Source organism: Cebus imitator, unplaced genomic scaffold (assembly GCF_001604975.1).
Source record: "Cebus imitator isolate Cc_AM_T3 unplaced genomic scaffold, Cebus_imitator-1.0 Scaffold279, whole genome shotgun sequence".
NCBI classification, from domain to species: Eukaryota; Metazoa; Chordata; class Mammalia; order Primates; family Cebidae; genus Cebus; species Cebus imitator.
Genome location: NW_016107594.1, coordinates 4,863,336 through 4,872,835, shown reverse-complemented (window position 1 = coordinate 4,872,835; position 9,500 = coordinate 4,863,336). Strand labels below are relative to the sequence as shown.

Here is a 9,500-nt window from a genome sequence, read left to right as displayed (position 1 = left end):
TCCCCCGAGCGCGAGTCCCTCGCTCCAGGACGCCCGCGCGTCCCCAATCGCGGCCTCGAAAGGCGGACCCTCCCCGGGGCGGCCGGAGTCACCACAGCCTCCCGCCCGTCCCCTCCTGCCCGGCTGCGAACTTTGGGGCGCGAGGAGTATGGCCCGCGCGCGCCGCGGTGGATACCGCGGGTTTCGCGACAGGAGCCCCGCGCCCGGGCTGTCCCCGGGTGACCCGCGCAACAGTTGGGGCAGGCGCTGCCGGGCTGTCCGCGCGCTCCCCGAGCCCGGCTCTTCCCCAGCGGGAGCCGCGCGCCGGCCGCCCCCCAGTGCGCCGGTGCCTCCCCGGGCTCCGAGTGCGCAGGCGCCGGCCGTGAGGACCGACCGTGCGCCGGGCTCGAGCGCGGTCTGAGAGCGCGGCGGCGGCGGCGACGGCGGCTGGCGGACGGACGGACGGACCGCGGACCGACGCACGGACCCCGACCCGCGAGCCCTAGGAGCCGGCGGCCTGAGGAGGGGCCGCGTCGCCATGTCGCCCCGCACCTGCTGAACCGGGAGCGCCCGAGGATGTCCGCGCTGAGGAAGGTGCGAGCCGCCGGGGCCGCGGGGCGCGGGGAGCCGGGCGTGGGGCGGCAGAACCGTCGAGGCGGGGAGGGGGCGGCGTGTTGGACCTGTGGGGACGCGGCGAGGGCGTCAGGGCGGGGGGCAGGGCGAGTGGGGGTCGTGTCCTCCGCCGGGACTGGAGCGCGGGGACCCCAGGGGCAGCCTGTTCTCGGGAGTCGGGCGTTGCGCTCCTCGCCGGGCTTCGCGCGACATTGGCCGTGCTTGTGGGCGCCGGGACCCCGGGCTCCCGGGCGCGGGAGCGGACGGGCCGCGGAGGTGTGAAATGCTCGGCTTCCGTGCCCCGAGAGGAGGGGGCACGGCCTGGGGGGCGCCGGTGGGCCAGGGACTACGCGCCCAGCTCCGGTGAGGCGTGGGGGCGGCGGGCAGCTAATGGCACCCCCTCCCCCAGCGCAGGTGGACAAGCCGACGGGACCAGGAATGAATGGAGAGTGCCTGGGAGCCCGGGCTGCGAGTGCGGGGGCTCGCGGGGGCGGGGGTGGGGGCGGCCGCGGCTGCTGGGCCGGTGGAGGGTGCGCGCGAGGGAGGGGGTGGCCGCCGCCCGGCTCTCCAAGTGCGAGCGAGGAGCACGGGGGCTTTTTTCGGGTGGTTGCTAAGCGAGGCGCTACCCAGCGCAGGGTTTTGTAACTAAGCCTCCCCCGGCAGCGGCTGTTGCTGTTCCCCGGCTCCTTTGCTAACGATGGCAAGAGAAATAATGAGGATGTAATTATTACCGCCCTGCGCTGGGGGCTGGGGTTGGCGGGGCTGGGGGGCGGCGGGCGCGGGCTCCTCCGCAGGTGGGGCTGGGCTGGGCTGTGCTGGGCGCTCTACTGGCGGCCTCCCTGGGTGCGCAGCATGCGCGGTGCCCGAGGCTCCGCGGCTGGACTGGGCACCGGGAGGGGTCTTGGGTAGACTGAGTTCGCAGAGGCGGCGCCGGCGGGGAAGGAGGCGGAGGTTCGCAGGTGCGGAGCGGGCGCGGGGGCGAGGGCGCGCGGCAGGACTGCGAAGCGCGTTGGAAACTCGCGGCCCCGGGGTCCAGCCCTCGCGCGCTTCGGAACCCGAGTCCTGCAGCCCCTACACGATACTGCCGCCGCCGGGGAATAGCGATCCCGGCCATGGCTGGGAATTCGAAATTTGTGACATATCGGCAGCGCCTGTTTGTATCGATTAACGATAAAGCGATCCGCGGCGAATTCGTCCGCGGTTCCTTGGTGGCGATGGACTCTGCCAGCCGGCCTGTGGGGGTCTGAAGCTGGGAATATCCTACAAAGCGCCGCCGCCGGGTCTCCCATCCTCCCGGACCCGGGGCTGGAGGTGGCTCCCCCGGGGGAAGGCGGGGACCTCCCGGCGGGGTCCGGGTCGAGGGTGCCAGGGACAGAGACTGGGTCCCAGCGCCTGGCGGGACTTGAGGAACCCGGCGATCTTCAAGGCCAGGAGGACTCCCGTTTACAGCCGGTGAATTAATTCTGTTGCAGTTAGGGTACCACCCGGCACCTTGCGTCACCCCAGGAGTCCAGGCAGCTCTCCAAGGACCCTCCCAGGTCCGGAGGCTGTGCTAAACCCCCGCCACAGAGCACTTTGGAAGGAACATTTTGGCCTGAGGTGAACGCATCTTACCCCGTGTTCATTTTACCCCCTTCATTTTCTCCGAGAAAGGTAGTAGATAACCGAGGCAAACATGGCGAAATGATGAAAAAATGGTAATTCTTGGCAGGTCAAGTTGTTACTCTGGGTTTAAAAAAATATCATTAATCAGGATTTTCCAGTAGCCAAATTGTCTTGTGCCGGCAGCTGGGTGACTCACAGATTTGGCTCCAATAGTAATTGTAGAGTGTGCGTACCATTTCCTTCTGGATGGTGTGACTTTTTCATTGCTTGGGAGAGAACACATTAGAATATTTTATCCCTTGCATCTGGCAGCATGGTGAGCAGGCTGCAGGGAATGCTTTGTCCAAGCACATCTGGACGGGGAGGTGTGGAGGGAACCGGGAACGCAGGGCAGGCCCTGTCCTGGGTTCTGTCTTGGGCCTTCTCCAGCGCTGCAGCTCATGGGTGTGGGATCCGCTCTCAGAGATGACCTGGGACCTGAGATCTTCTCTCAGTGATGGCCTGGGACGTGGTCCTGCCTCTGTGGCCTTTCCTGCCCCTTCGCTGCCACTCCTTGGTGGTAGTGAACCTAGGTAGGTAGAACACTATTCTCTGTTCCTGGGTAAGAAGCCGAGAGACACGGAAAGGCTTCCTCTGTTGGTTTATCGCGTCAGATCTGTGTATTATAATTTCAGGTTAAAGGGTAAGGTTAGTAAGCAAAATGAGTACCATATCAAGTAATCCAAAGTGATGAAGTAATTAAAATTAAAGTTTTCTCACCACAAAGATGTTTTATCAGGTAAGCATTCTAAGTCAACTTTTCAGAGGATTCAATGTTTGTTATCTTTCAAAAGAACTCTGCACTTAAGATTGTCCAAAGTGGTACAGCTTGAGACAGAAATAAACATGTATTTATTTACCAACTTTTTGTATGCCTTTTGTTACTTGTGATTTATATGGGTTAGTACGATTTTTGTTTTTACAGAATTCAGATCACCTTGCATTATTTCTCCCCCAGTGACATCTATGCTCTTCTGTGACAATCTATTTCTTCTCCAGTATTTGTCTACTTCATTTTTGAAATTGATAGAAATTCCAAATTAAATATTAAAAGCAAAAATAGCCTTCATGGAATTTAAATAACATTGGATTCTGTGTACCTGCAACCCAACTGATTCTGAAACTAAAGTGCTCTTATATTTTTTTTAAGGGTGAGAGGATTTTTTGTTTGTTTTGAACACATTATCTTCCACAATGTTGAAACTGAAGCAAGTGCTGTAATTTTTTATTATACAACTGTATTTGAGGAAAAGCTTCATGACTCCTCAGTTGTCCAAGGAGTTGAATGCTGTATACTTTGATTATAGATTTTGAAGTGAAGTTAATTAAATATTCTATTTATTGACCCTCAGGACAGATGCTCCATGGTCATTCATTGGGTACAATAAAAATAACCATGATTCATCATTTTGGCCAGATGGGAGTCATATTTAGAGCATTGCCAGCATGTTGGTTATAAAAGAATTATAGGCTGCCATACAGGAAGTTAGTGGGCACACATTCCAAGCAGTAAAAATTTACTCTTAATCAACTGTAGTTTTACCAAGTATTTTTCATCGTATGAGGCTCCCTAGTGCCACCAACAACTTAAACATGTTTTGTTGTTTCCTAGGTACTTGTGGGTACAAAAACTGAGCATGGTGATTTCATGTGTGTTCATTCACTTTAATTTCCAGGGAAGGTAAGCATGTGCGCTTTGGCACTGACCAGGCATGGAGTTGTGCAAACTCCAGCCTAAATCCTGCATTTGCTGGTAGCCACCTTTCCCTTCCAGGGCTTAACAGCAGTGACAAATTAATCTCCTCAGCAAAGGCAGTAGGAGTTCATCTGTAAACCTCTGTTTTTCTTTTTTCATATCATTATTCTGTGCAGTGACTTCGTCTGACTAGGAAAATCCTCTCCCAATCCTCAGGTCATGGGCTTCGCCGTGCAGTCCCTTGCCTATAGCTCCATGAGAGGTGCCTGGCTGTTGTGGCATCCCTGTCCCATGGGTGTCTGCTGCAGGTGCTCTAAGGCACACACCTCTCATGACTTGCTGTCGTTGTCTTCATGCGGGATGTCCAGTTGCCTTAGTTCTGGAAGTGTCCTGTCTGTGTTCATTGGTGGACCTTCAGGAGCTGAGCTTACCAGACCCATTACTGCAGACTTCTGGTGTATTTGCAATTCACTGTGCACTTGCCCTTCTGGGCAGCAGCTAGCTCCCCTTGGGAACACCTGCCCTTCATGGGGTTGGCTTGGTGCACCCCACTTCCCATCAGCAGGGGCTCCTAACTGGATGGAGCCCCACCTCCCTCTCAAGAATAATTAGATCAGTGAAGAGGGGAAACTTTCAAGAAGAGGAAAGCTTTGGGGAAAACGGCTGGAAAGGTGTAAGGCCTGGAGCTGCTGCGTTAGTGCTCAGCCTTGTGGGGATGGCCTATCTGGAAATGACACCTTCATCCTCTGTCTGTGGAGGAGAAGAAGGGCGACTGTTACACAGAGAGTTTCGTCCCCAAGACACTGTTGGAAGCTTTGAACTAAGTTACGCCTGAACCATTGTGATTTTCAGTTATGTAAACCAGGGTTCTTTGAATTGAGTTTTCTGTACCTGACAACCAAATGGGATATATGGGTTTTTAGTTTCTCCTAACATTTCCACGTTAAACCCCTTGTTGCAGGGAAACACTTGTTCATCTTCAGGTACTGTGTGTTTTTTTATCTGGTAGGTTTCTTTTGTGTATCAGCAGGAAAAAAGGGAAAAATTTAAATGAACCATTTTAAACAATGAATAAACATTTGGAACCGGCCCATCTGTAAAATTGTGTTTAAAATTTTAAAGGTAACCTTGTGAATCTGACCGATCATTGTCTTTAAAATGATGTTTCATGCTCTGCACGAAAGAAGAAAATGGAAATGATCCCCAGGGGCCCACAGAGTGTATCTTTTAAGCTAGGCTGTGTTGAGAAACATCCTCTTGTGCGTAACGAATGTTTGTGCTGTGTCTGCTGCACTGTATCACAAGTGGCTTTTGAGAGACAGGGTCTCCCTCTGTCACCCATTCTGGAGTGCAGTGGCGTGATCATAGCTAACTGCAGCCCTGTCCTCCTGGGCACAAGTGATCCTCCCGCCTTGGCCTCTCTGGTACTTGGGACTGCAAGTGTACACCACTGCACCCAGCTAATTTTTACCTTTTTTTTGGTAGAGATGGAAGTCTTGAAGTGTTGCCCAAGGCTGGTCCTGGACTCCTGGCCTTAAACAATCCTGCTGCCCTGGCCTCCCCAAGTGCCAGGATTACAGGAGTGAGCCACTGTTCCCAGCTGCATTTAGCCCTTTATTTGACTTCACCATATTTTAGTTTTCCCATCACTAAGAGCGGGGCCAATGCAATATTAACTTGATAGAGTTAAGGAGAATTAAATGAACTGATGGCTATAAAGGGAGAGGAATGGTGCACGTAGTAAATGCTTGATTAGTCTTGACCATTTTTATCATGAAAAGATAGAATCGAGGCTCACTTTGAGCCAGTCCACAATGGAACTGATCAAGCTACTCTCTGAATTCTCCCTAAACTGTTTTACTTATTGTTTCTGGTCTTCTTTTACTTTTTTCTATATCTCTTTTACCACTTTCCAAAAAGTTTTGATCCAACTTAACCACATAAGGACAAGGGCAAAAATGTTAATTAGAAAACAGAAATAGAAAATTAGAAGAAGCAAATGTGGTGGCCGTGAGGATTAATGTAATTCTTTGGGCATCACATTGGACACTGAGCTTCCAGGGAGTCAAGTCAACAAAAACTCTAAACCCCAAAACCATGATCACCCTCACTCAATCATGCTGTCAGGGTGGACACGGCATACTCACTTTCTGGTGAAGACAAATTTTCTCTAGCACTAACTCAGATGTTCTGAGGGTAGATCTTATATTCAGGGGCTGGGGTCGTGTCACATAAAACAGTTAAAAATACAGAAGTATTTTTTAATGATTGTATCTTGACTTGGTTTCTTTGAGATAAACCGAAAGCAAAACATGCATGCACAGCCGACACTCAACATGATGATCTCTTCCTGGTACTTATTTCCGTATTTAGAGATGGTGTCATTCCTGTCTGCCAGGCTGGAGTGCAGTGGCATAATCACAGCTCACTGCAGCCTCTACCTTCTGGACTCAAGCGATCCTCCCACTTCAGCCTCCTGAGTACCTGGGACTACAGGCATGCACCACTACACCCAGCTAATTCTTTGTATTTTTAGTAGAGCTGGGGTTTCACCATGTTGCGCAGGCTAGATCCGGACTCCTGGGCTCTAGCCATCAGCCTACCTTAGCCTCCCAAAGTGCTGTGATTATAAGCATGAGCCACTGTGCCAGGCCTTTTGCTGGTATTTGCTTATGATTTCTGTTGCCAGGTCTTCAAGACTGCATCACTCACTAAGCTACTGTGGTTTCAGGCTGAAGACATGGATTCATGCTGTGTGTCTTGCAGACAACAGTGATTTTTTTGAGTTTTATGTGCCTTCACATTTCCTAGGAGTCTTTGCACGTAAATGCGCAGAAACCTGTTTTAGTGGAAGGTAAGTGACTGCTGTTCGGGCGGCGGTGGCAGTCTGCGGACTGGGCGGCAGTGGCAGTCTGTGGATGGGGCCATCGTAGTGGTTCTCACAGACCCATCACCCGTTCCCTCTTCTCTCGCGCCTTGTGCTTTGGGAAGAAGTGCTCTGTCGCTCAGCAGGCTTAGAGGCAGCGTCTCCTCTCCACATATCCTCCCTGACCCCGGAGATGGAACGGGCGGGTGTCTCCGTGCCCGGGCCGTTAGGGTGACACTTCTCACCACCTTGTAATTCCCACTCTCGTCTTTGATGCTTTCGAACAACCACTCAGGAAGGGTCTTGATCGCCCTTGAACCCTGGCCCCAGTTCCCATCGAACCATCTGAACGGGTGGGGGCGCAGAAGAGGGGCCGCGGCCTCCTTGGGGTGCAGATTCCCCAGCATGACGTGCGTCCCCAATTCTTCTCCAGCCATGTCGCCCTCCCGTGGTGCTGGCTCTCGTCTGCCTATGGTCAAACCCTGCTCCCTGGCTGGATTGTGCCCCAGCAAGACTCTGGCTTCACCCACACTTAACAGTGCTTTTTGTTCCATGTTTTCCTCATGTTTGTTCTCTCAAATCTACTTAGAATGCTGCCTCCACGGCCCCTGATGCCTGAGCTACGTGATGCTCCCAGCCTCCGAGTTCCTCACTGGGGCTGGGTCCCGGCCCCCTCCTCCCCCGCCTGTCCACCTGCTGTCATTGTTGGTATAGCAGAGATGGCAGGAAGGGTGCTGAGGGCATCCCCACACCTGCTGCAGGGTTTCAGTCCCCGTCGCTGGATAGAAGGTTGCGTGAACTCATAAACACAGTCGCTCCTCGTGAGACTTCCGTTCCCGCCTCCACGTGTCACCCACTGCTTCCGAGACAGGACACCCCGCAAGCTCAGACCTTTTTTCTTGGTCTTTAATATGAAACCTTGGCTCTTTAAAAAATAACTTTCATTTTGTAACATTCTTTGTAATGTTTTGACAGTTTCTGAACAAACTTCCAAACATCTGTTTTCCAACTCTGTTAAATACAGAGTACAGAATCTATGCTATATATAATTTAGAAATTTGCATAAACAATTGAGAGTTGTAGTTTCAACCTTTTATTGTGGCCGTTTTAGTATGTAACACTTCTGGGTCTGAAACAAAATGTTCTAGGTTATCACTATAATTAGATTCAAAGTTTTATTTTTGTTGGTGAAAGTTGAGTTCTCTATTCTTTAAGCAGTATTTCTCAGTCTTCAATTTATCCAGCTGCTTGCTTCTCTAATGGTACTTTCTCAGGCGTCACAGTCCTGTTTTAAAAATCCCTTCTTTGCATGTAACTATCCCAGCAATTTCACTCCTGAAAACTGTTCCTAAGGAAATAATCATGACTTTACAGCAAGTTAGCTAAGTGGATGTTCATTCCAGTTTTTTCTTTTTTTCATAGTATAATATTGGAAAACAACAGTAATAGGATTGGGCAAATTCATGGTGATACAGCAATGTTATAAAAAATACACATCCATGAAAAAGATGGAAGTTAGGAACTTCTGCTATAAAAATGTGCTCATGCTGTATTAAGTGAAGAGAATGGATCATCGGGCAGTGTGAATACTTCCGTCCCGTTTCCCTAAAGCTGCTGAATGTGGGGCATAAAGGCGGGACTGGGAGGGTGCGAGCTCCAGATTGAGGGATCTTCGAGGCCCAGGCACGTCTCCGTCTCAGTGCCAGCCCAGCTGCCTACGGGTCCGCACTGCCCTCGCCCCAGCCCGGCCGGCCATGTCCATCCCTTCCGTAGTGTGTCCCCATCACCCAGCCTCCTTGCTGGTCCCTGAACTTCAGCGATGTCCTGGGTCAGGGCCTCTGTGGCCTGAAGGAAGTATGGGGGTGTACCTCTCCCTTTCTCCAAGCCCTCCCACATGTGGGGCTCCTCTGAGAGGCCAGGTGAAAGCTAGCGCCATCCCTCGGTGCTCCCGTCTCCCTTGCCCTCACACGCCCCATGGACTTACTTACCTTTGATGTTTGGTGATCCTGTCTGGCATCTGTTGAGAGCTTGCTGTGTGCCAGGAGTGCTGGGCGAGTTACTCATATTAACTTGTATGATTCTTGGGCCAGCCCCATGAGGCTGGCATTGTCTGCAGGCTGTGGATGAGGAACCTGGGGAAGAGGGGTCAGATGGCATATTGGGTGCTGTGTGGGGTCACACAGAGCCGGGAGCCACATCAGCAGGGGGCTTCAGAGCTGGAGGCACAGCCACCACCATCCAGTACCGCAGGCTGGGAGAGGAGCTCTGTGGGGTAGAGGGCCGCCCACTGTGGCCATGGCAGTGTCCCCTCACATGATACCTTGCTGGGCATGAACCCTTCATTTGCTGAGTGAGCGTGGATTGGAATGCCAGCTGCACGCCTGCAGGTGCTGAGGTGGTCAGTGGTTCTGATTTTTGTTTTTGCTGTATCAGAATGCTTTGGCTGCATATAACAGAAAGTCCACACGGAACAACTGAAACTAAGGATTTGCGAGTTCTTACCACAAAGCACCACAGCAGGCGCCCTCAGCAACCAGGTTCCCGCCATCTGCTCTGTGGCCTTCACCGTCCTGCACGCCCCTGCTGGCTGCGGGTGCTGGCCCTGAAGCCTTGATGTGGGAATGGTGCCTGTTAGGGTGACGTCAGTGAAGGTATGATGTGGGTTGGGTGCCCTGTTAGGGTGATGTTGGTGAAGGTGTGATG

The 9,500-nt window shown here is 52.6% G+C and overlaps 1 long non-coding RNA gene across 1 annotated transcript in view; it reads left to right on the top strand.

The window, feature by feature from the left end:
- Positions 1 to 342: 342 nt before the first annotated feature.
- The window catches only part of LOC108284430, a 409,165-nt gene continuing 400,007 nt past the window's right edge, over positions 343 to 9,500 (top strand). Inside the window, exon 1 of the long non-coding RNA XR_001817214.2 lies at positions 343 to 573. This is a non-coding gene — a long non-coding RNA (uncharacterized LOC108284430). The remainder of the gene's footprint in view (positions 574 to 9,500) is intronic.